Source organism: Schistocerca nitens, chromosome 11 (assembly GCF_023898315.1).
Source record: "Schistocerca nitens isolate TAMUIC-IGC-003100 chromosome 11, iqSchNite1.1, whole genome shotgun sequence".
Lineage (NCBI taxonomy): Eukaryota > Metazoa > Arthropoda > Insecta > Orthoptera > Acrididae > Schistocerca > Schistocerca nitens.
Genome location: NC_064624.1, coordinates 117335315 through 117361792, shown reverse-complemented (window position 1 = coordinate 117361792; position 26478 = coordinate 117335315). Strand labels below are relative to the sequence as shown.

Genomic DNA, 26478 nt, shown 5'->3' with positions numbered 1-26478 from the left:
TCGAAGAACTCTGCAATGGCAAAGGTTTTGCAGCAATGTAAATTGATTGTTTGGGATGAATGCACGATGGCACATAAAAAATCTTTGGAGGCTTTAGACAGAACCTTAAAAGATCTACGGAGCAATAATAACCGATTTGGTGGTGCAATGATTTTATTAGCAGGAGATTTTCGTCAAATATTGCCAGTGATTCCACGATCAACGCCAGCTGATGAACTCAATGCATGTCTAAATTCCAATTTGTGGAAACATGTCAAAGTACTTCATTTAAGCAAGAATATGCGTGTCGAGTTGCGAAATGACCAATCTGGAAACATATTCTCTAAACAACTCATTGACATTGGTAATGGCAAATTTCCTATAGACATGTTGACTGGCTGCATTAACTTTCCTCAAAGTTTTTGTCAGTTAACTCGATCAAAAGATGAACTTATTCAGAAGGTGTTTCCAGATGTTTCTCAAAATTACAGAAACCATGATTGGTTGAGCGAACGAGCTATACTGGCTGCAAAAAACATAGATGTAAATGAATTAAATTTCAAAATTCAAGAACAAATTACAGGCGAATTGAGGATATATAAATCAGTTGATTCGGCTACTAATCAAGATGATGTAGTCAACTATCCACCGGAATTTTTAAACTCGCTGGATTTGCCAGGATTGCCACCTCACAATCTTCAATTAAAGGTTGGATCGGTGGTTATAATGTTGCGAAATATCAACCAACCGCGTCTTTACAACGGTACACGGTTAGCGATAAAAAAATTACTAAACAATGTGATAGAAGCAACTATACTCAAAGGAAAGTATAAAGGAGAAGATGTTCTCATACCGCGCATCCCAATGATTCCGACTGATGTGCCATTTGAGTTTAAACGACTACAGTTTCCAGTGCGGCTTGCTTTTGCTATGACTATAAACAAGTCCCAGGGGCAATCATTAAGTGTTTGTGGTATTAATCTAGAAAACCCATGTTTCTCACATGGTCAATTGTATGTTGCCTGTTCCCGTGTTGGAAAACCATCAGATTTGTTTATCTATGCGCCACGTAATCAAACAAAAAACATCGTATACCACAAAGCACTACAATGATAATAATAATAATTATGATTCACATGATTAACAATAAAGCGATTACTTACTTTTAAATCCTTATATATGTTTTATTTAATTATTTTTTATTCACAACGCCCCATCACCAGGGTGACGGTTCTGTTCAGGAGAATATTTTTAAATACGTAGGCAAAAAAACTGCCATATTACAAATCTTTTTGACAGGACGAAGTCTGTCGGGTCAGCTAGTAGTATATATAAAGAAAAATATAGTGAATTATAGTACAAACAGCATTTTACACAGCTATAGCACAAGAACAAGCCACTGCCTACATCTAGATAGGAGAAACAAGCATAAGACCTAAAAAAGTTTCTTGTATCAGGGTGTAAAATTGTATAACAAGCTGCCACAGGAAATCAAAGAAATTAACAGCATGTACTGTTTCAGAAAAACTCTTAAACTGTATTTTCAGGAACACTGTTTTTATACAGTAAGTGAATATCTAAATGTTTGAATGTAATTTAAGTGACATAATGACATTGTATTGTATATTCTGTAAATGTATAGCAAGCTGCACAGGACATCAAAGAAATTAACAACATGTACTGTTACAGAAAACCCTTAAACTATATTTTCAGGAGCACTGTTTCTAAACAATAAGTGAATATTTAATTGTTTGAATGTAATTTAAGTGATAAATGTCATTGTATTCGTATACTCTGTAAATGCATATAAAAGTGTCAATGTATCTGCAAAAATCACTGTATCCAAACTGACAACATCCATACATTGCAAAATGTCTACGGATGGCTAATCAAATAAATAAATAAATAAACAACATAGCGGAGATACTGAATATATGTTGTCTAATTGTGATGAATTCGTTTGGCTGAAAGCTTTGTTTGACAATCTTTGTTGTGCCTAACTGTGAATCAGCATCTCCATTATATAATGAGTAGCACCTATCCTTTCTATAATATTGTCAAACAATCTTACTTTTTTATTGCTGTGAGATGACAGAGCACTCCAGGTACAGTCAGTGTGACTATTTTAAACCAGACAGTTGCTTTTGTTGTTATAACCAGTGCTTGATTTGTGATGGTGCACCAAACAGATACCTCTGATACAAAACCATTAAAATAATGTTTTAAGACATTAATAAGAAACAGTCCATATAGGTCATAGTACTGGTACTACTACTACTACTTTACAAATAAAGCACTGGTCGTAATGGTTGCTACTTCTGCTTGTTCCATTTCTTCAAGATCATGCCATATCCAAAATGACAAACCAAACAACATATCTAGAACAACTTAGTGTTCCTTTTCAGAGCCCGTTATGTAATCACAAAGACTGATCAGTCTGAAGTTACAAGCAGAGGAGAGGTGATGTGTGGAAAGAATCAAAGGAAAAGAACTGAGCACATGACAGATAAGAAGCTGCGTATCATTGGCTGAGTGTGTTACAATTGCCTCATTATACCTTATTCTAAACATATACACAGTGAATCTTTGCTGAGGTTTCTAGGACAGATGAATATTCAGTATGTCTTCATCCCATTCACACTGCTGGATGTTATGCAGTCAGAACACTGGTGCTGCAACATCTGACTGCAAACCCAGAACTTCATGGAAATTTCCTCACAAGAGAGAAATTTAGGTTCAAGTCGCAATCCAGCAGAAATTTTCATGTCACTAATAGATGTTATATTTGTACCTAATACTGCTGATGTCTAACAGTTCACAGTAAGTGAATAAATGTTGAGTAATTCAATATATTATAACGAAACATTCAACATTCCATGCAGAGCCAATCACAAAATATTTTATTTTCATATTTTTCACAGCTTTACTTTTGAAGAAATGTAAGCAACTCAGTAAAAAAATATTACCCTTTGGCCTATAATCATTAGTGGATGGACTGATAAACTCTTCTCAAAAGTGTGTGCACTCCCCTTCCCCCCCCCCCCCCCTTCCAAGACATACACACACATGATGTAACATTATGCAATGATTCTGTAATTACTTTCTCTGGGTGGGGATGGGAGCAGGGATTGTGAACAACACACATGTAAAATGGGATAATACAACATATGTAAAAGGCATAACTCCATTTGCAATAAACAAATTTATTTTATTGCAGTTGTTTTTAACATGTCACACAAAAAAATGACATTCATTGCAACAGTAACTCCAACACAAGATATACAAGTGTCATCCACTTCAATAAAATTATATGACAGTGGGTTTTCACAGCGGAATGTGAACTGTTTCATTTTCTTAAATTGTATTTGTGAAACTACTATTGACAGTGCCATAACATTAATATATTAAACAGACATTAATACGGCACAAATGGTAAAATATAAAATAATGATCTTCGGTATATGCCATGGCCTATCCTTAGTAACCATCCCAAAAAATATAGGGTTCTGGCAGAGAACGTTTGGTTGTACAATCCTGTAGCCCTGGTGTGGTACTGGATTTGTGATGCGTTTCTGAAAATAAATCAAAGGTGTACTGACTGAACTATCAAATACTTCTTTATAGAACCTAGCAGGACAGAAAAGATCAAACATAAGTAGAATATCATCACTACATGTCAAATTAGAAAAGTAATAAGAACATACTGATTAGTAACATGAATTTTGTATGTCGCCAATGAGATACAAATCAACATCCATCGAAGTACCCGTGAGAAAAATCTTCTACATCTGAACAAATATTTAGTTGTCAAATGCTAAAACATGTATCCAGCTAATGTGATCACATATTGCATCAAATTGTAAGTGAGAAGCTGGAGATAGACACTAGTGTTTAACAACTGTCATTTTGTGGGTGCACCTTCAAGGCATTAAGAATTCTCACAGCACCTTCACAATATATACATTTACTAATGTGGCATGACATAAATAAACAATCACAATTTCAAAAGAATAGTGATTTTTTCCACTCTCTGGCAATAATGACATCACTGCAAAACAAGTATTCACCCAAAATTCAAGCACACAAAATACTCAAAAATCTAACAAAAAAATTACAAAAATGTAAACTATTGGTGTTGTAAATTTCACGTGACCTATGAATCTCAAATGAAGACCTCAATACCAGTAACCCATACAGAACTCAAAAACTCAACACAATTTTCACTCGTGCTACACAGCTCCGACAAAGCCGTTGATAACCACGAACCAACACCTCTAAAACTTGGTGTTGCAAATTTCACTTCACCCAGATAGCTCAAACCCCTAGATACAACACTTTCACTTACTATATCTAAACCAAAGCTCTCAGTACAATAAACCAAACCATGTTCACATGACTAATATCAGAAATGTATCCTAAACAACGAAGGCACATCAGTACCCATGATACCTACGAATAACATTCCAACAATTACCAAACACTAACAAGGAAATCTCGAAAATTCATGAGAACTATCACCACCACCAATTACAATATACACTAACAACTTCGCCCATTGCAACATGCAATGAGCTACTCATAAAGATCTATATCTTCTTCACCACACAAGAAAAAAGAGAAATAGTAAATCTCCGACCACAAGAAACACACGCAATACTATTTCCAAACATAAAAATGAATCCATCAGCAAAAATATGCAAATTCAAAGTAACTCACCACAAAGCCAGCACAAAATGTTTCAATACCAACATGAAACATTCAGTTCACGTCAAACTACTCACTAACAAACAAACAGCACAACAGAGAGCCGCCAAATACTACAACACACAATCTACAAACACAGACTCAAAAACATCGAGGCTTACCATGACATTACAGGTCAAAGTAGATGGGTGTAGCATCAGCACCTGCCCTTGTGCGAATAACCTCACGTTAGCCTCACGTGATGAGGCAATGACTGCCAATTGATAAGAAAACAGGATTAAATTATCAAGAATGAAGTTTAGTTACTGTTGGAACATTCGTACAGAGTTTGCATCTTTTTGGTACAACCCAAAAAGGCCAGTACTGCCTGCTTTGCACTTAGATGTTTCTCACTCTACTGGCGCACAAATAGAATACTTTTATTCAATCTGTCCTACAGCATTTCTTTTCTAAGCAGCACAGCTAAGATCCAAAAATTATCCATTCTAACATTGAAATTCAATACTTACATCCTAAACCATTTACTCACTAATGGTCCTTATGATTAATAATGAAGAGTGAATTCACTAGACACTGATTTAATTTACGAATTTTCTGAATGCCCGCGAGACATTCATAAGAACCCTTTCCTGCTATTTCAGCACCTTATTTTGCAAATGTGAATTTCCCACAGTATCTCCAGTTTTCTGCATTCCTCTTCCTGTTTTTAGCGAGTTTCATTGCTATATACTTCAGTGGCCAAAATAAAGTCCAACAACTCCATTAATTAACATCTCAACACATTTAAACGAGAGTTACATTTGAAGAAGCCTTCCAACAGCCACTACAACAGTACTAAGTTGCATACAACACAGCTGCAGTTTATAACATTCATGAGTACGTCACTACACGTACAGGATGAGTACATACGTCACAGTATTAAATATATCATATACATTTATATTCTATGGGAAAATACGATACTCTAACCACAATCATTTTAACCATTCAGCTTGATTGCCTCCTAGAATGCGAATGTATATTACGTTTCCTGTTTTCTCTCCAACAATTTTGTGTTCCGCTTTTCGTCTCTTAGGAATCACAATACCGCAAAGCCTATTACTGAGTTGCTACATACAAAAGTTGCATGCGGCATATACCAGCAAAGAAATTCAGTAGAAGAAGAAGGGGTAGCTTTGAGGGATGAAATAGTGAAGGCAGCAGAGGATCAAACAGGTAAAAAGACGAGGGCTAGTAGAAATCCGTGGGTAACAGAAGAAATATTGAATTTCATTGATGAAAGGAGAAAATACAAAAATGCAGTAAATGAAGCAGCCAAAAGGAATACAAACGTCTCAAAAATGATATCGACAGGCAGTGCAAAATGGCTAAGCAGGGATGGCTAGAGGACAAATGTAAGGATGTAGAGGCTTATCTCACTAGGAATAAGATAGATACTGCCTGCGGGAAAATTAAAGAGACCTTTGGAGAAAGGAGAACAACTTGCATGAATATCAAGAGCTTTGATGGAAACCCAGTTCTAAATAAAGAAGGGAAAACAGAAAGCTGGAAGGAGTATATAGAGGGTCTATACAAGGGCGATGTAATTGAGGACAATATTATAGAAATGGAAGAGGATGTAGATGAAGATGAAATGGGAGATATGATACTGCGTGCAGAGTTTGACAGAGCACTGAAAGACCTGAGTCGAAACAAGGCCCCGGGAGTAGACAATATTCCATTAGAACTACTGACAGCCTTGGGAGAGCCAGACCTGACAAAACTATACCATCTGGTGAGCAAGATGTATGAGACAGACGAAATACCCTCAGACTTCAAGAAGAATATAATAATTCTAATCCCAAAGAAAGCAGGTGTTGACAGATGTGAAAATTATCGAACTATCAGTTTAATAAGTCACAGCTGCAAAATACTAACGCGAATTCTTTACAGACGAATGGAAAAACTGATAGAAGCCGACCTAGGAGAAGATCAGTTTGGATTCCGTAGAAATGTTGGAACACTTGAGGCAATACTGACCCTATGACTTATCTTAGAAGAAAGATTAAGGAAAGGCAAACCTACGTTTCTATTATCTATAGACTTAGAGAAAGCTTTTGACAATGTTGATTGGAATACTCTCTTTCAAATTCTGAAGGTGGCCGGGGTAAAATACAGGGAGCGATAGGCTATTTACAATTTGTGCAGAAACCAGATGGCAATTATAAGAGTCGAGGGGCATGAAAGGGAAGCAGAGGTTGGGAAGGGAGTGAGAAAGGGTTGTAGCCTATCCCCAATGTTATTCAATCTGTATATTGAGCAAGCAATAAAAGAAACAAAAGAAAAGTTCAGAGTAGGTATTGAAATCCATGGAGAAGAAATAAAAACTTTGACATTCGCCGATGGCATTGTAATTCTGTCAGAGACAGCAAAGGACTTGGAAGAGCAGTTGAACGGAATGGACAGTGTATTGAAAGGATGAACATCAACAAAAGCAAAACGAGGATAATGGAATGTAGTTGAATTAAGTCATGTGATGCTGAGGGAATCAGATTAGGAAATGAGACACTTAAGGTAGTAAAGGAGTTTTTCTATCTGGGGAGCAAAATAGCTGATGATGGTCGAAGTAGAGAGGATATAAAATGTAGACTGGCAATGGCAAGGAAAGCGTTTCTGAAGAAGAGAAATTTGTTAACATCAAGTATTGATTTAAGTGTCAGGAAGTCGTTTCTGAAAGTATTTGTATGGAGTGTAGCCATGTATGGAATTGAAACAGTGTCAGGAAGTCGTTTCTGAAAGTATTTGTATGGAGTGTAGTCATGTATGGAATTGGAACATGGACGATAAATAGTTTGGACAAAAAGGGAATAGAAGATTCTGAAATGTGGTGCTACAGAAGAATGCTGAGGATTAGGTGGGTAGATCACATAACTAATGCAGAGGTACTAAACAGAATTGTGGAGAAGAGGAATTTGTGGCACAACTTGACTAGAAGAAGGGATCGGTTAGTAGGACACGTTCTGAGGCGTCAAGGGATCACCAATTTAGTACTAGAGGGAAGTGTGAAGGGAAAAAATCGAATAGGGCGTCCAAGGGATGAATACACTAAGCAGATTCACAAGGATGTAGATTGCAGTAGTTACTCAGAGATGAAGAACATTGCACAGGATTGGGTAGCATGGAGAGGTGCATCAAACCAGTATATGGACTGAAGACCATAACAACAACAACACAGAAACAGCTGATGGCCACCCTTTTCCAGTTCCATGCTGAACATTATCTTTGGGTGCTGTGAGTTCGTATGTTCCAATACTCATTAACCCTCTTCCTCCAATGTGGCATGATCCCAATTTTATCATCCACATACCTAAATAAGTAAGTACATTTGTATCTAGCTATGCCTCTTCTCCAAATTTCTCCATGAACATATTGGTAATGGTTAGAGACAGAGAACTGCCCATGGCAACACCTCCTGTCTCCTCACGATATTGGCTCCCATACAGAAAGTGAGTTGAGTTCAGTATATGCCTGAAAATTTGAACAGAGCATCATCAAATATCTCTGAATCAGTTTCATTGGTACCTTAGCGAACAGAGGTACAACATCAAAGCTGACAATTGTATCAGTTACCTATGATATGTGGTTGCTTGAGATGTTGCAAGAATGCCCCGAAGATGCAGATGTAATGAATACTATTCTCCAGAAGTATGTAGCTATTTCTTCAAGTGCTTGGCTGTTGGATACACTGATATACCAATGCTCCTGACAATTTAGTGTGGTCACACACTCTCTTTGTGTACTTTCAGCAGTCCATATTAACTGGGCAGCAGTGGCACTCTCATAGCTAATTAATAACCTTCACAGGTCTTGAAAAGAGCCCTAGTCTTCTTGTTCACTTTGTCTGTAGAGTCACGTTAGTAAAGTCTGTAAACATGGCCTTGCAGCAACTAACTCAGCTTCTGATCATAATTAGTCTGCAGCAAAAAGACTGTAGATATCCCTTCGTTTGCTGTAAACAACATGATGCTATTCTCTTCTTGTTGCCTATTGAGTGCACGCTTCTCATCATTTGATATGTTCCAGTTTGTAGGTTTAGTCCTGGTGACCACCCTGCTGGCTTCCCATCAAGTTTCTTCTGCCACATTTGGTGAAAGTGTGTTTGCTTCTTGGTCCACTGTACTGATGAAACCAGAAATGAGCGCAGTTCTAGGAGTTGCTGCAAAAGTTGGATCTGCTGCTGAGTACTTTCAAAGTGATGTCATCAAAGTGGTTAATCACTATATGAGAATCCTCCTCCTGCTGTGTTATCTTACACGTGCTGACAAACTTGACAGCCTCGTGTTCTGAGGCATTCCTCTTGGCACTCTCCGCTACAGGGCAAGACCGAGAGACACTGGCTACCCTGTCCCAGTCTTCAGCTTCTAAGGAGACTGTCATGTACAGGTGAAGATGTGAAAGCTCCCTGGCTACCACATCTAGCCTGAGGCGCATATGTCGAATCCTCTCTCTCGCAAGTGCCACGCTCAGTCGACGTTTTCCCTTGTTCGCCGCTCTGAAGTTGGTGTGATGCTTAATCGTGGTGAAAACTGCTACAAAACCTCCGTCTCGACACCTCTGTAGCAACTGAGAGAACACAGTATCCTCCCTTTCCCCTGTTGAAGCTTGTCCAGCTCCTTGATAATCCCGTGCATCTCCCCCCCACAGGGTCCCACAGTGTAATTCCTCAGACTTTCTCACCGATCACGTGACGTCTCGAGGTGTGAGATGATATGCCTGGTATCATCGCTATTCTTGCACGATTGGATTTGTGAAAAACAATCTTTTTTTTTTTTTCAAATTAACAGGAATCCAATGTACTTCAAGAGCACACATAGACTGAAAGCTGCACTTACTCTGGGCATCTTACCCTAGTACTCATATTCCATGGATTATTTGCATCATAAAACGTAATGATATTGAGCAAATCATTTAAAAGTTTCGTCGCAAATTATTTTGTAAATACGTCGACATCCTGACCATTGACTACTATTTGTTTTAATAAAAGTGAAGACAAGCAGATAAGAGTTAGCAGTTCCTACCGCCACAATAATAGAAATTCTTCTCTTGGACAGAACGAGTTGTCATGAAAATCTTTATAGGTTTATCTTCAAATTTTACTTTGCCCTCTGTCACACTTTTTGCATGACTGAGTAAGTCCTCAAAATTTTTTGTTGCACCATTGTGCACGCCTTTTTTTCTAAAGGCAACCTTAACGTGCATAAATCAGCGTCCTTTTTTCTAATAGTGTTTTAACCATACGTCATTTTTACTTTTGACCTCCTGTGGCCTATGTACAGGAAACTTCATGAGGGCATAAAAAAAATACTGTGATGCCACAGTCAGGACTTAAACAGTGAAACCACGTTTGAGCACCATATATATTCTTACAGCACTTTTTTAGACTATGAAGTCTTTCTTTGTTAAAGATGAGTTATCTCAGAACACTATTCCATATTACATCAATGAATAAATACATGTAAAATATGTCAGCTTACTGATGTGTCTCTTCCCAAGAATTGCAATGATTGTAACTGCAAATATGGCTGAATTAAGAAGCTTTGGGAGCTCCAAAATGTTCTTTTCCGGTCAATATTTTCACCAAGAAGGACACTTTTGAAGTTTCCACCTCATTGATTATTTTCAAACTATGTGTTACACTCGTAATTGGTGTAGTATCCCAAGATGAGAAGTAGTGAATATATCGCGCCTTTTTAAAGTTGAGGGTGAGACAATTCACAGAAAACCAGTCAATGATACTTTTAAGAGCACTGTTTACCATTCCCTTGTTTCTGCATGTACGCTTGGATAAATTGCCATACCAGTGTCTTCTGCAAAAAGAACTAATTCTGTCAGCTATATACTGCATGCGAGACTGTTTACATACAGGGTGTTGCACATTACCCGAACCATTGTGTACAACGTGGATTACTGCTCAAGTTCAGCAGTCAACTGATGTTGCGCTGTTAGGTAAGCCCATCCCCTACACAAGGTCGTACAGCATCAGATGGGTTTTTAACTGTCCTGAGGCAAAACCGGATTGGTTTTTAATCGTCCTGCGGCCTAAAACTGCATTAAAAGCTAAATGAATGTGGTTTTTAATTTTCCTAAGGCCCAAAACTTCACAAAAAGCAAAATCAAAACAGCTTCTAATTGTCATTGCGCAATTGAAGAACGCTGCACGTAACATCGAGAGGAACACAAAAGTCTAAAAAGACCGCCAGTCTGATCCTTTTAGGCAGCCTGTATGGTATGACGAATGCAGCCACAGACTTAAAAATGGTGACGACAGACATCCTTAAAATGGCGATGCACACCAAAATGATCGTATGCACTATTCCATACAGACATGACATACCAGAATGGAGAGGCACAATTTCTCCAATGAACAGCTATTTAATAGGAGCAGTGTTGTCATATAACCATGCTACTATAGCGGACGTCCATGTCTTCCTCAGATCAAGTGGCTACAAAAAATATGGGCTTCACTTAGTGTTTAATGACAAGAACAATTTCGGAATTACTCACAGTTTGCATAAATGCCCATCTCCGCAACACCAGTAATAACAACAATACAGCCTAAACTACCTTCTGCACATAAAACATTCACATGACGAAACAGAAATCATGACATCTGGCGGTCAGACTCTTATTTCTCACTTTAAATGAGCAGTTGTCTTAACTGTTGCAGCTATCGAAGCATGGGTTTCATCCAGTTCTGTTGCACACTACTTGTGTAGCGCCCCTGCCCACCATGTTCAGCCAAACCCCGATTACCCCCAAAAGTTTTGGAGAGAGAGAGAGAGAGAGAGAGAGAGAGAGAGTGCATACGCACGGAAATAATCTTTAAAGGCTGTCACAGTGTTTAAGTATTTACGTGTGTGATGTCTGTAGTTTCGAACATGTCCAATCAATTGAAGACGCACCACGCATATAAAGAAAAACATCTGACGAGAACTGACGAGTTGCTAACAGCAACACAAACAGAAGTAAACAGTATTATCATCACATATATCGCTAACAAGGATAGCACAGGAAACAGAGACAGAAGCAAATAAAAACTACAGGACAGTTTCTCACTGACACCCTTATATGCAGAAGTGGATTCTGTACAAAAAACTGATGTCGAATGAAACCATCAAGAAGAGCAACATCAACAGTACCACAAAAAATTCCATACAGGACAGCTAAGGCACAATTTTCCGCAATTAGCAGCAGCAAGACCATCTGCATCAGCAACTCCAACGGCTCCATCAACAGCAGACGTTATCAGCCACAGCACAGGCACCCAGAACATCAGCCGCAGGAAGTGCCAACACAAAGCCATGGCTTCCTGCAACAAAGGAGGAGCATTTTTGCTACAAAACCAAAAAAAGATCAGATATAACAACTTCAATAAATTGCAAAGTTGCAGTAATGCTATAAAAAATCCAGACATTGTTATAAATAACGAAACAGTGCCACAATCTTCTCGTGAAGTGTATATTAGTATGAAACATTACTCTGCCCAAAATCTATTTTCATAACATATACCAGCTTAAGAATAAGCTGAACGAGTTAGAACTTTTAATGACTATCAACAGTGAACTGTCAGATTCCCAGATCCTGTGAATTGCTGAACACTTCATGAGGTCTCTCAAAACAGAATCAGTTGCGTTATGACAATTCAGACTAGTGCATCACTCATCAACAAAAGTGTTCAGAAGTGGAGGGAGCTGCACATTTGTAAGAGACTGTGTTGCGGCCTCACCTCTGGACTTACACGACTCTCACTCATTTGAAATCAAAGATATCGGTGGCGACGTAATATCGTTTTATATTTCTCCATTGGGCAGCCTGTATTTCTTTTATAATCATTCCACATCAGTATTAGAAAAAGTAACAGAAAGTAAACCATGAGGCAACACTTTCTGTGCTAATTTTGAAATCAATTTCCTCTAGAAGGAGATGACCAGCAAAATTTTAAAAATCAAGTATTTAGGTTATAAATGATTTAAAGAAGTGCGACCTAGAGGAAGTTTTTGTTCGTTTTCCTTCTTACCGTGATTTTACATTATACTATTTTGCAGGATCTACCGTATTGTGTCCTGTACTGACAGCTTCTCATCTGCAAACCAAACGACGTAAATGTCAGTTTCATTTTTAAAACCGTGTTTAAAAATGTCTCAACGTACGGATTAGTCTTTCCGCAAGATTTGCATTGATTCTAACTGCAAATGTGACAGCTAAGCTGTTTTCCAAAATGTCCTCTTTCCAATTTAAATTTTCATCACTGCAGACACGTATGAATTTTAGGTTTCCAACCCTATTTATATTTCCTGACTGTGTGTTACACTAATCGCTGATGCAGTACTGCTACATGTGCCGAAGTGAATATGTTGTGTCCTTTTATAATCAGTGTTACCAGATCTCCTTATGTCTGATGTCACTGAACGTCCTCAAATTTCCTAAGTGTTCATGACCATTGCCTTTAGAAGCAAAATGACATGTTCAAATGTAAAACAACAGAACTTTATTAATATTACTGTTAGTGGCTACACTCAATGTCAGAGTAAAACACAATGACGCTTTCTCATCGGTGACATACTACTTGCTGATCTTGAAAATAATTTAACTTTTCATTAAAGACCTTGTAGCTAATGTTCATTCCTTGGTGTGCAATTTTAGTTAACTGTCATGTATAACATTATTTTGAACAGGTGATGTACCTACTATATGCAATTGACATCGTTTGCTGTAACATAAAAGCATTACATTTGAATTCCTGTTATGGCTTTCACATCTTTTTGCCGTTTGTTGCTTCCTTTAATAATACACCAAACGCAAGTAAACAAATGATAAAAGCGTGTTTCAGGAATTAGACATCGTACTATAAAGAGACATGACAGTCTGTTTTGTTGGCTCAGTCATACATCGCATTTATTGCATCTTTCCAACTTACCGTCAAGACCTCAGCCCCACAACTCCATGGAGGAGTTTTCGTCTCATATTAGTTGAAGTTAATATGCTTCGTGTCTTTACTATGTGCTGTACTCCTCGGTGTACCTTAAATTTTGTTGTTTTCGTTTAAGGTGAAAGTTGTACTTACAGCACACAACAGAGTTTCTCTTGTCTGCTACCAGGTTGCTTTGCACATTTTCGTCAGGAGGAGTTCTTGCTGCATCTGTCCCTTCAGAAGGAACGCCATATGTTTCCCAGGCTCCTAGTCTGGGGAAAGCACTGTTTATTTACCGAACATAACGAAAATACACTAGACCTTCCATTTTGAACGAACAACGTGTACGACCTGTGTCTACAAATATTTGGGCACTGCAGACTGTAGGGGGAGGCGTGGTCGAGTGAACGGCCATACTTCCCAGGACGCGTGTCCAGCTGCCATCTGTCGGCGACGCCAAGCAACAGTCCCGTCCAGTGTTTTGCTGTAAGCGATTTGATTTCACTCTGCTATTGGAAGTTCCTCTGGGACACGTTAGAAGTGACAAAGAGTCTGTTAACTTAAAAAATTACTTGCTTTCAGTCTGATACAACAACCACGCAATTCTCTCAACAATTAATGAGGACAATACTTCGAACCTAGCATCACTTGTGTTTTAGCGTTCTACATATAAGACAACGTTCTTCAACTAGTATTCACACTTTAAAAAAAAAATTTTACATAAATTTTTGGAAGGGTCCGGTGACTTGTGCTGGGCCTGAGGAAGATGTAAAATGTAAGGTAGCCATGGGGTTATAGTAGAAATTGGTCGACCCACACCCGTGAACTACTTCATTCATTCCACTCTGTGCGGTGAAGCTTCACCGCTCGGCCGCAGCTACGCTTGCTTGCTTCGCCTCGCTCATACAATAAAGCTTTAAAAAAAAAATTTTACATATATTTTTGGAAGGGTCCGGTGACTTGTGCTGGGCCTGAGGAAGATGTAAAATGTAAGGTAGCCATGGGGTTATAGTAGAAATTGGTCGACCCACACCCGTGAACTACTTCATTCATTCCACTCTGTGCGGTGAAGCTTCGCCGCTCGGCCGCAGCTACGCTTGCTTGCTTCGCCTCGCTCATACAATAAAGCTTCATAATACTTCATAATTTTATCAACAGATGGCCGAACGATGCAGTAACGTGCACGTAACGCTTTAAGGCTCTTACAGTGTCTGAGTTAAATAGAGCATGGTCGAAGGGGATAAAGGAATGATAAACAAAGAAGCCTGTCACAAATAAAGAAGGTATCACATTTCATCTTGCTGGACATTTTCTCATGAAGCGCCCAAAAAAGACTTTATCTGCCAAGTGAAACATTTGTTGTATTCATGGACTGAAAACTAGGGCTACCAAAGAAATGCAGTCCAATTTTATGTTTCTTTTAAAATTTAATGCAAAATAGAATGAGTATGTTTACCACTGTTACAAAGTCTATATACCTACGTTAAGTAATTATTCAGAAATTTTCCTGTACATTTTATTTTTGTTGAGAATAATAATCCTCCAAATTCAAAACATAAACTGTCACCTGTAGTCATTGGTACGATTTCAGCTAAAATCCCTCTTTATTTTATTCGGAAAGCAGTTTTTGTGTCTGTTCACTGTTATACAATGGCTAGCAACTCGCAATCGCGTAAAAAGAGTGAAATTTGGGGATTCTTCGCCAATTTAGGTGATGGGAAAGTAAATTGCAACTGTTGTTCTATGTGTATTTCAGATAAAGCAGGAAATATATTTAATCTAGCGCGTCATGTTCGAGTGCTGCATCCAACAGTGTCATTGTCAGTTAGGCGCTTAGCGCCCCCTGCGTCTACATCTTCCGATGTTTCTTGGACAAATAACCCGGACAATCCGGAACCAACATCAGCAATTGCCAGAAGTGAACAGCAGTCGGTGCCAGAAAATAGCAGTGTCACTTCATTATCAAACAGCAGACATCAATATCACGTAACATTACCTATGTTTTCTTCCGATACCTCTTTCGGACAAAAGAAATCGGGAGATAGATTTCGCACTTCTGGAGACTGTTGTAAAGGATTATTTGCACTTCAACATAGTGGAAAGCAAACATTTCCAAAGTTTCGTAAGCAAACTGAATGATGCTTACAGAATATCAGCTCGGAAGATCAATTCCAATACACTACAACCACATCAACAGTACGTCATGATGAAAGAAATTGTGAGAGTCAAAATTAATTCTGCGGGAGTGTTTGTGCTGACAATGGGTTGGTGGACTTCAACCACAAATGAGAGATATTTGTCTGTGACAGCACACTACGTTAAAGACCTGGAGCTGGCGTCTTGCCTCCTAGAGTGCTTAAAATACGACGAAAGGCACACGTCACAAAAACTCTCCGAAGAACTGCGACGTGTCACGAGGTAATGGAGCATTCAAGAAAAAGTCATGTGTGCTGTTAGTGACAATGCTGCTAATATTGTGGCAGCTATAAGACTCACAGCCTGGAAGCATCCCCTGCTTTGCACACACACTCAATTTAATTGTTCAGAATGGGGTTCCGCGCATTCAACCCATTCTGAATAAAGTAAAAAAAAATTGTTGAATGTTTTAAAAGAAGCTCGCAGGCCTGCACGAAACTGAAAAGATGAAGGAACAGTTAAAAGAGCCAGTTCTGACACTAAAACATAACACTGTTACAAGATGGAATTCAACCTAATATATGCTGCGAAGAATAATCGAGGTTAAGAATTCCCTAATGACAGTTATCACTCTGAATTATCCGGATCTTCCAAATCTGACTGCAGAGGACATTGCAAATGTAACACAAGCCTGTGACCTGTTGCAAGTTTTCAAAGTCTGCACCGAGGAAATGTCAGGTGAAAATGTTGTCACTGCTTCTAAAGTTATACTCTCGTTGAAAAAACGGTGTTACAGGTGTGTTAATAACACTGAAATTCATGTAGACGTGCAACAGTTGGCCGAAAAGTTAGCTGAAGACGTAAAACGACGATTTAGAAATATAGAGGAAAATTCCATTTTCGCAGAAGCAACTTCATTGGATCCCCAGTTCAAATTACATGGCTTTTCTGATAAAAATTCTGCTGAGAACGTGAATTTAAACCTGATCAGGCACTGTGAGAAATTTGTGACGAACACATCCACTGCTACTGCAACAATCTCAGTTCCAACCACTGAATCTACTTCTAGTCTCTGGCTCGAATTTGATGAAGTGTTTTCCAGGCTGCAGAGTAATCCACACCCGAGAGCTGCTGCAATAGTGGAGGTGCACAAATATTTACAAGAGCCCCTACTACAGAGACAAGGCTGTCAGTATACCCCTCGCTCTTTGAACTTGCAAAAATACGGCTGTGTATTGTTGCAACCTCCACGCCGTCTGAAAGAGTGTTCTCGAAGGGAGGACACCTTATAACTGACATAAGAAATCGCCTGACAGGGAAAAAAGTGTGGAACAAATCATGTTTTTAAACGGAAATTTCTGAACATTCGCCAAATCCGTTAATGTTTATTCATAAATATATATGTGTTTTTTAAAATTTAATTAGGACAATCCTTAAATTGACATTGACATTTAGTATAATTATTTCAATAATGTGTAAGAGATAAACATTCCTACAGGAACGCTTTCAAGAGTGGATTCTACGCATGCTTCAGTTCCAGAGTCACAAGATAAGCATTTTATTTTCATGTTGGCTGTGTGTACTCACACAGCCAGCCTCTTCGTTTGTATCTTTAATATTCATTTGTCTGCAAGTGCTGCCAACGGTAGACGCGAAGTATAACTGCACAAATAGTCACGGGTGCAAACCTATCGTTTTCCACAAACACCGCGCGATTCGTCGACAGGCAGTAGAGGGAGGACTGAAGCGAAGGGAGAATGAGTGACGTAGGGCCGATGTAGCGGGAGAGGGAGAGGGCAAGAGAGTGAGTGAACGAACTAGAAAAAAGTGTGGATTGTGCTATCTGTGAAGAGTTTGAAGTACCAGTTCATCGAAATTGCGTGGTTAGTTCACACTTCACTGGAGTGAAGCATTCATTTGAACGACTCATTCACGAGCTCCCCATCAACATGTGTCTGACAAGTTAAAACACCGTGCTTGCTGCCGAACTACGTAACTATGCCACTGCCTCAGGTGTGAAATATAGTTTCTTAACACCATCTCCCAGCTTCATCTCAAACTGATCAGACGTAAAAGTATGCTAACAAATGAAAATACGTATTAAAACGTTATATGATACAGAATTTAATACCCTTACACAACTCTTTTACGAATAACTTAACCTTCACAAGAAAGCAGTATTAATCGAAGACAGGAGGAAGAAAAAAAATTTTTTGCACTCTGTGTGTATTAGTCTTGCTAGGTTTACATCTGAAACCCATGACATTGCTAGATGCACTACAAAAAACACTTGCTTCTCCTCCCAAATAATGTTACATACCATTTCTATGTTAAGTAATCCACTATGAGGGAAATGTATATTTACTTCATCTAGTCTAGCAGACTCGTTTGAAAAATGTATCTTTCGTTCCAATTCAATGCAGCCATATTTTGCATAATTTCGAATTCGTATCGCTTTTTGTAATTCAGTGAAACGTACCACAACGCTCTGCTCTCAAATAGCATTTTGCTGCACAACACAGAGGTGTTATTCACCTAGAAAAGTTGACACTTTTTTTTTTTTGCTCTTAATTTACCATACCCTCTGGGACAAAAACAATGACATACCGCAGAGGAATTATTTGAATGGGATGGATATCGGTGGATGTGATATACATGTACAGACAAACAAATCATTACAATTTCAGGAAAAGTTGATGATTTATTCAAGAGAATGAGCTCTGTAAACTGAGGAAGCCAATGATTGGCATGTTAGATCATCAATATACCATACTGACAGAAGGGCCCTGCTAATAAAGCTCGTAATGTTGACAGAGCTCTGGCGACCTTGCTGGTCAATGTTGGGCGTGGCATGAAGTAGAAACTCTCGTCGTTTGCGATCGGGCGTTATCCTGCTGAAAAGTTCGTCCAGGTTGTGGAGGGCAACAACACTGTGCATAGAATTTTGTCGACTTACCGCTGCACTGTCAGTGTTCCACAGATGTCAACTAAAGGGGTCTTACTGGGAAATGTAATAGCACCCGAGACAATAACGCCTGGTTGTCCTCCCGTATGGCAGGACTGTCTGTCTGCCATCCCACCACTGTCTGCAGCATCTCCAGACAAGTCTTCGTCGGTCTTCGGGGCTCAGTTCGAAGTGGGACTCATCACTGAAGACAATTCTACTCAACTCAATGAGATTCCAGGCCGAATGTGCCCGACGCCACTGCATACGAGCTTGATGCTGTACAGGGTTCATTGGTAGTCGGCGTAAGGGGCGACGTGAACACAGCCCCCTTTCTGTGAGCCGCCTGTTAATGGTCCCTGCAGAAACTGAAGCACCAGTTGCACGCCAGCCCGACGATAATGATGATGGTGTAAATGGCTCTGAGCACTATGGGACTTAACTTCTGAGGTCATCAGTCCCCTAGAACTTACAACTACTTAAACCTAACTAACCTAAGGACATCACACACATCCATGCCCGAGGCAGGATTCGAAACTGCGACCGTAGCAGTCGCGCGGCTCCAGATTGTAGCGCCTAGAACCTCTCGGCCACTACGGCCGGCGATAATGATGAATCCGGGGCTCTGAGTGCCACATTGATGACTGCTCCGACCTCACGTTCTGTCATCTCTCGATGTCAAGCACGTCCTTCTTTACGCTGTGTTTGGCCACTGTTTATCATTCCTACTAACATCGGAAATTAGTGGCATCACTCCCTCCCAGATGTCGCGCGATTCGCCCTATACTCCAACCGCCTTCTTTGAGCCCAACAAGTCTACCAAATGATGACATCTGCATATAGCGTCCACGTGTCTGTCTGCCAGGCATAGTTACTGTCCAGAAGAGTACACAGAACAAAATTCGTAAAGACTGTATTTGTTGCTGTCGACATGTCCCTCGTTTACCAGCTTCGCCAGTTGCGCATTGAAATTGCTCTGCAGCGTCGCACATTCATTCATCGGCCACCAAAGTTAACAATTTTGCTTTTTCTCTCGATACCTGTATTCATTTCAATTTTTGACCAATCTGCATAAGTTGTTTGTGGTGCACCTTTTTCTTCTTTTTTCCCTCTCACAGTGTAAAATGTATCTGCATGTTTCACACCGCGTTATATAGTAAGGTAACTACTAATTTGATTAATTCTCCCATATACACACATGTAGTGCTTGGGCAGCCTTGTACCATGTGACATTCAACTGCCCAATTTTTTAAAATAATGATATAGAAATGAAGAAATAAGTAGTATTTCGTCGTTCGTCTGACTTAGTAACAAAATTCTTTAGTTGAACATAAATAGCGAACTGAATTTAAGCATTATGAGAAAGAAGTCTGTTGCGACGGTACTTATATGCAAAACATTCTCGGTTATGTTACCGCTTAATGCGGGATAAAATCGCGAGCTTTCGACGATAGCCTCCATCGTCACCGTCAGGATGACATATGAATTTAAGCATCTATCACGCTTGATTGAATAAAATGTATTTTGTTGTGTTGGCAGAACAGCCGACACCGTGTTACTAGAGGAAGCCGAAATGCACGCGTTTTAGATCACGCAGGCTAGCATGAGGATGGAAGGACTATACTGACGTGAGGTGTGGAACATGATAAGGAATTAGAATTCTGAAAGCGGACGTAGCTGGTTTGATACTTAACTTCAATCCATTAATGATGAACGTCGCTCTTGACGGTAAATGATTCACAATATTATCTGTTCAGAACAGTAACTGAATATGGCGCCTTGCTAGGTCGTAGCAAATGACGTAGCTGGAGGCTATGCTAAACTGTCGTCTCGGCAAATGAGAGCGTATGTAGACGGTGAACCATCACCAACAAAGTCGGCTGTACAACTGGGGCGACTGCCAGGGAGTCTCTCTAGACTAGACCTGCCGTGTGGCGGCGCTCGGTCTGCAATCACTGATAGTGGCGACACGCGGGTACGACGTATACTAACGGACCGCGGCCGATTTAAAGGCTACCACCTAGCAAGTGTGGTGTCTGGCGGTGACACCACATATTTCATCACCGATAAGAAAAAAAAAAAAAAAAACGCTCTTCTCGACATCGGGACATAGTGGGCAAAATTAACTATATCTGCATGAAAAGAATTTTTTGTTCTTCTAGTTAAATAAAAGCAATCATTTATCGGTATAGCTTCATCTTAAAAACGATTAAAAGACGATAGCGATTTTTTTCTTTTTCATTTTTTTCTATTTTTAATTAAGTGCTTTTGATCCATGTACTTGTTTCTCCTGTGTTGTCAACTTCTAGTCTCGCACCTCCATCACCAACAGGAAACGGCTATAGCGTTGTAAGAAATTCTTCTGTAGCGTCTGCTTTTACGCGTTGTCGATTATGTGTTAAGTGGCGCAATGGAGAGCATTTGCGGGGATTCCATGATCATGATATACACAGCATGTTGCCAAATGTTTTCAGATGATTGTCATCCCGCGCCAACCGAAAATATTCCCCTTCAACGTCGGACAGATATTCGGATAATATAGCATCCCGGTTCTCAATAACGTAGGTGGCTGTGTGTCCGATCGTCCACAGAACTGCATTTTCTTTCATAACTGGCTATCGCATGCGGTCACGAGGCATCCCCTCACCAACGCACAGATAGCGTGCTGAAATGTTACGTTACAAATGTATAAAGAAGTAGCCCTAGTTTTAATTATCGCCTGAAAATATCGTAAATAACTTTACATATAAAAATAAATTTGTATATAATTGAAAGAAACGATGTACTAATAAGATGATGTATTTCTAGTTGTTTATGGATTATTTTGTAAAGAAGTATCTTTGAGATAAAATGTTGAAAGGATATTCTGTGAAACAAAACGTAGTAGGTACGCTCGTTTGTGTAACGATATAAGAAAAGCGGAAGACGACTTGTTTTCCCTCTCTCCCTTTTGTCCTCCGGTACCGAGATAAGCTGTCTGATGTCACTTGTATGCTTTTGTGAAATAATTATGTCAATTTCATCTTAAATAGCCGTGTTTCATTTGTGGATCCCTTTCCTTGCTGTTCACGTTACACATGACTTTAGTATGCATTTCTTAGTCCACTTTCGGGCTGCATCAGAGAGAAGTTGTTTGTGGCATTGTTTGGGGGTCATGGCCGAACAATGTTAGCGTTCATTCGCAGCTTAATCATTCACATTATAATTCATACGTCCCTGAGATTATTTTTATCTATATTTTCCTCTCAAAATCGAGGCAATGTTATAACGCGAACCGTGTAGTATTCCGATCGGTCGTTTGCCTCCAAAGAATGTCGTCTACCAATGCACTCTCTGGTCTGATATAATGACGATGCTGGAAGATGGCGCAACGTAATTATAATCTGTTCATCATAAGAATGAAACTGATGTAACCATTACGCCATGAATTCTTGCACGTTTGCTTCAATATAATTGGATTTCGTTTCACGTGGAGCGGAAACCAAGCTGAGACCAGTACAGTGAAGTACGATCATAAGGATACGTTTTCTGCTGTGTTACATGCGCATAGACTGAGCGATAATGCGGGACAACAGCTATACCGGAGCATTAAACTTGGACAGCACTGGCCAGCCAGTTGTTCAACTAACCTGCAATTATGTGAGCAGTTGCAGTTCAGATGTAAAAAGAGACCAGGAAAGAAACAATATAGGTTCGAAAGCCATTTAATTTTTAAAGAGAATGAAACTATATTTGGAGAAACTCCAGCACTACAACGCGCTTCTTCAGTGACCAGACGGAAAGCATGAAATTTGTATGCCGTGCTCGATGTTGCGAAAAACATTGTTTTTCATATTTCTACAAGACTTACCTACATCCTTGGTGTAAAACGATGAAGATAGCCCAAATAGAAAGTGTTTGGTTTTAATTTTTGTCTTAAAATTATATTGTTATGTTTTCTTAATTTTGATGGCTCGTTTTTTCTTTATTGTCATTTTACACCTTACACAAGGTGGGCTGGCAGCGGCAACTTTACTCCACTCTTCAGCCCCAGGCAGTACAAAAACAGAAAACCAATGAAGACACAGAAACAACATAACGGTGTTAAAAAAACAGTAGACACAGTAATTAAAAAACACGAAGCCATTCACACGCAAAGAATAAACAAGGAAACTGTCAGCATTGTGCACGAACACTGATGATTGAGACGACACACGTGAACGAAGGAGTGTGGGCGGCGAAAACACTGAAGCACAAACACGATGGCACGCACAGAAAGGCGATGACAATGATCTCCGGCGCGCTAATGTTCACAGGACGTGTGCGAGTCCCGGGACCTGCTAAAAGGGGAAAACGATAGTGGAGGAGGGAGAGGGGAGAGTGGAGATGCCAGTGGCAGGGGAGGTGGGGGGGGGGGGAGGAAAGAAGGTATGGGTGGTAGGAGAAGCCCAGGGTGAGGAAGGGAGAAGAGAGAGAAGAGACAGAGGGTGCCCTGAGGAAAAAACACAGAAAGTGGGAGAGGAAGATCAAAGTGGAGGGGGAGCTGGTCGAAGCCACCTTGGGAGAGGGTAAGAAGAGTGGAGAGATGGAGAGCAGGTGGGACGTGGGAATACAGGTGCGGCAGAGCATGGGGGTGGGAGACGATGGGAGAGACAAGCGGGTGAGGGGGATCAAGTTTACGGGAGGTATAGAAGATTCGTATCCATTAGAGGAAAAGGAGGAGGTACGGGAAAGGAATAAGGTCATATAGGATCCACGTGGGGGAGGGGAGACGGATGCAACAGATGAGGCAGAGAGCATGGCGTTCTAGGATTTGAAGAGATTTGTAAGAGGTAGGACAGGCAGAGATCCAGGCAGGGTGGGCATAGCAGAGGATAGGGCGGATGAGGGACTTATATGTGTGGAGGATGTTGGAAAGGTCCAGAGAGGAGCTTGAGGAGATGGAGTCAGGAGCGTGACTTGGCTTGCATTGTCCGAAGATGGGGGGTCCAGGAGAGGCGGCGGTCAAAGGTGACTGTAAGGTACTTAAGGGTGGGGGTGAGGGCGATAGGACGGCAATAGATGGTGACATAGAAGTCGAGGAGACAGAAGGAAGGTGTGGTTTTGTCTACAGTGATGGCCTGGGTCTTAGAAGGATTGACCTTGAGCAACCACTGGTTGCACCAAGTGGTGAACTGGTCAAGAAGGGATTGGAGAAGGTGTTGGGAGCGCTTCAGGGTGGAGGCCAGGGCAAGGAAGGCGGTGTCATCGGCATACTGGAGAAGGTGGATGGGGGGTGAAGGCGGCGGCATGTCCGCCGTATACAAAAGGTACAGAAGAGGGGAGAGGACAGAACCTTGTGGCACACCGGTGGAGGGGAAAATGGTGTAGGAATTTGTGTTGTGGATGGTGACATAGGTAGGACGTTGGGACAGAAAGGACCCGATCAGACGGACATAGTTGATAGGAAGTGCGAACGTTTGGAGCTTGAAGAGGAGACTGGAATGCCACACACGGTCATAGGCGCGTTCAAGGTCGAGGGAAAGGAAGATAGCAGAGTGACAGGAATTGAGCTGTTCGGAGAGGAGATGAGTGAGATGAAGGAGAAGGTAATTGGTAGAGGACGGCCGAAAGCCACACTGGGTAATGGGAAGGAGGTGGTGCTGGCGGAGATGCTGGTGGATGTGTTGGGATGGATTCCAGGATCTTGCTGAAGACTGAGGTAAGGCTGGTGGGACAGTAGGAGGAGACAATGGATAGCGGTTTGTCGGGTTTAAGGAACATCAGGATACGGGAGGTTTTCCTCAGGTCAGGGTAGTAGCCGGTGGACAGGACCACATTATAGAGCCTGGTCAGGGTGGAGAGGAAGGAGGCAGGAGCTTCACGAAGGTGGTAATAGGCGACACAATGAAGACCGGGAGCAGTGTTGCATTTTGTGTGGAGTGTAGCGATGATATCCTGAGTAGTGATGGGGGCATTGAGTTCGTTGTGTACAATGTTGTCCAAGTACTGGAAACCAGGAGCGAGGGGAGGGACAGAGGTGTCAGTTCGATCGCGGACATCCGGGAAGAGGAAGTAAGCAAACTGGGCATCATCTGGGATGGTAAAGACATTGGAGAGGTTGGAGACAAAGTGACTGGCCTTACTAAGGCTGTCAGGGAATTGTTGGTTATCATGAAGGAGAGGATAGTAGGGGAGGGGGGGGGGAGTTGGAACCGGTAAAGCGGCGGAAGGCTGACCAGTAATTGGACAAGTTGATAGGAAGTGTAGCATTAAGACGGGTGCATGTCTGTCGCCAGTCCCGGCGTTTCTTAGCCACGAGCAAGTTTCTAATGTGTCTTTGTAGTTGCCTGTGGCGTCGTAGCGTGTCCGGGTCACGTGTGTGGAGGAAGGCACGGTAGAGACGGTGGGATTCACGGAGGAGAAGGATGGCCTGCGGGGGTGAGGTAGGACGGTGGGGGTGGATGGCGGCAGAAGGGACGTGGGCCGCCACAGCCTCAGACAAGGTCTGCTGGAGAAAGGAGGCGGCGTGGGTAATATCATCAGGGTGGTGGTAGGAGTAGGGGTGGCTATCAACCTGGGTAGATAGGGTATCCCGATAGGCATTGCAGTCAGCACAGGATTAATCATGGACATATTTCGGGCAAGGTTCATTACGAGGGTCGGAGCGGGGGCAACGACTGCCTGAAATGGTGAGGACAGGGAGATGGTCACTACCAATGGGTTCCAGGACATTCACCGCTATGCGGCCAAGGAAGTTAGGGGAGGAGAGGATGACATCAGGAGTGGAGTTGGATTCAGGGTGGGTGCACTTGGGAATTGGAACAAGGTTGCCTTGGAGAGAGGAGAGGAACCGATGCCACCGCCATAACTGGGTGGCAGAACGACTATGGACGTTGAGGCCGGCGGCATAGGAGGAGAAGGTATGGTCAATGTGGGACAGGAAGTCAAAACGAATAGGGGCGTTAGGGCGGACATAGATGGTGGCGCAGGTGATGGTAAGGCCAGGGAAGAAGAGACTAAGGATCAGGTGTTCTGTGGGCTCGGGAAGGAGAGGTTATAGTCGAACAGGGATCTGGCGGTGGTGGCCAATGGCTACTCCACCACACGCTATCGGGAGGGGGTTATGGGAGCAGTGAAGGAGGTAGGGCAAGCTGTGTACGGTGCTGTGTGTTGGTGATGAAGAAAGGTTTCATTAAGGAGGAAGGCATCCACGTGGTGGGTTGCGAGGGTGTGCTGGGTGAGGTTCTTGTTGGCAGGAAGGGAACGGATGTTATTAAAGAAGATATGGTGCTCTCAAACCATGACAGGGATACAGACGAGGGTGTCGAGACTGAGGAAGGTGAAATGGGGCTGATTATGGGAATAGGTGGCATATGTGTAGAGGCGGTGAGGGATGTCTGCTGGAGTGTGTGGGGGCACTAGAATGGGTGGACATTCTGGAGGACGATGGTTATGAACCTCAGCTGGGGGGGGGGGTGATGGTGAGTTCAGGAGTGGGGGGGACGGTGATTTCAGGAGTGGGGGGGGGTCGGGACTTGCATTTCTGGGAGTAAGTGGGATGTGGGATGTTGCAGGTTTTGCAGGAGGGAGGGGACTGTAGGTTGCGGCACTGCCGGAGGAAGTTTGCCTGCTTACAGCGCGGGCAGACAGGGGCCTCGCGGCACTCAGATGTAGGGTGTGCAGACGGCTCTTCATACATTTGAACATCTTAAAGTTTTATGTCACGTAACTTAGTAATAGTATAGCTAATATATAAGTAGGACCTACTTCCAAGAACGTAACAACACCAATGTACGTCTGCTAG

General features: G+C 41.3%; 1 long non-coding RNA gene across 1 annotated transcript in view; it reads right to left on the bottom strand.

The window, feature by feature from the left end:
- Nucleotides 1-3162: 3162 nt before the first annotated feature.
- LOC126213109 (uncharacterized) overlaps nucleotides 3163-26478 on the bottom strand; it is a 57852-nt gene continuing 34536 nt past the window's right edge. The window contains exon 2 of the long non-coding RNA XR_007541076.1: nucleotides 3163-3551. This is a non-coding gene — a long non-coding RNA (uncharacterized LOC126213109). The remainder of the gene's footprint in view (nucleotides 3552-26478) is intronic.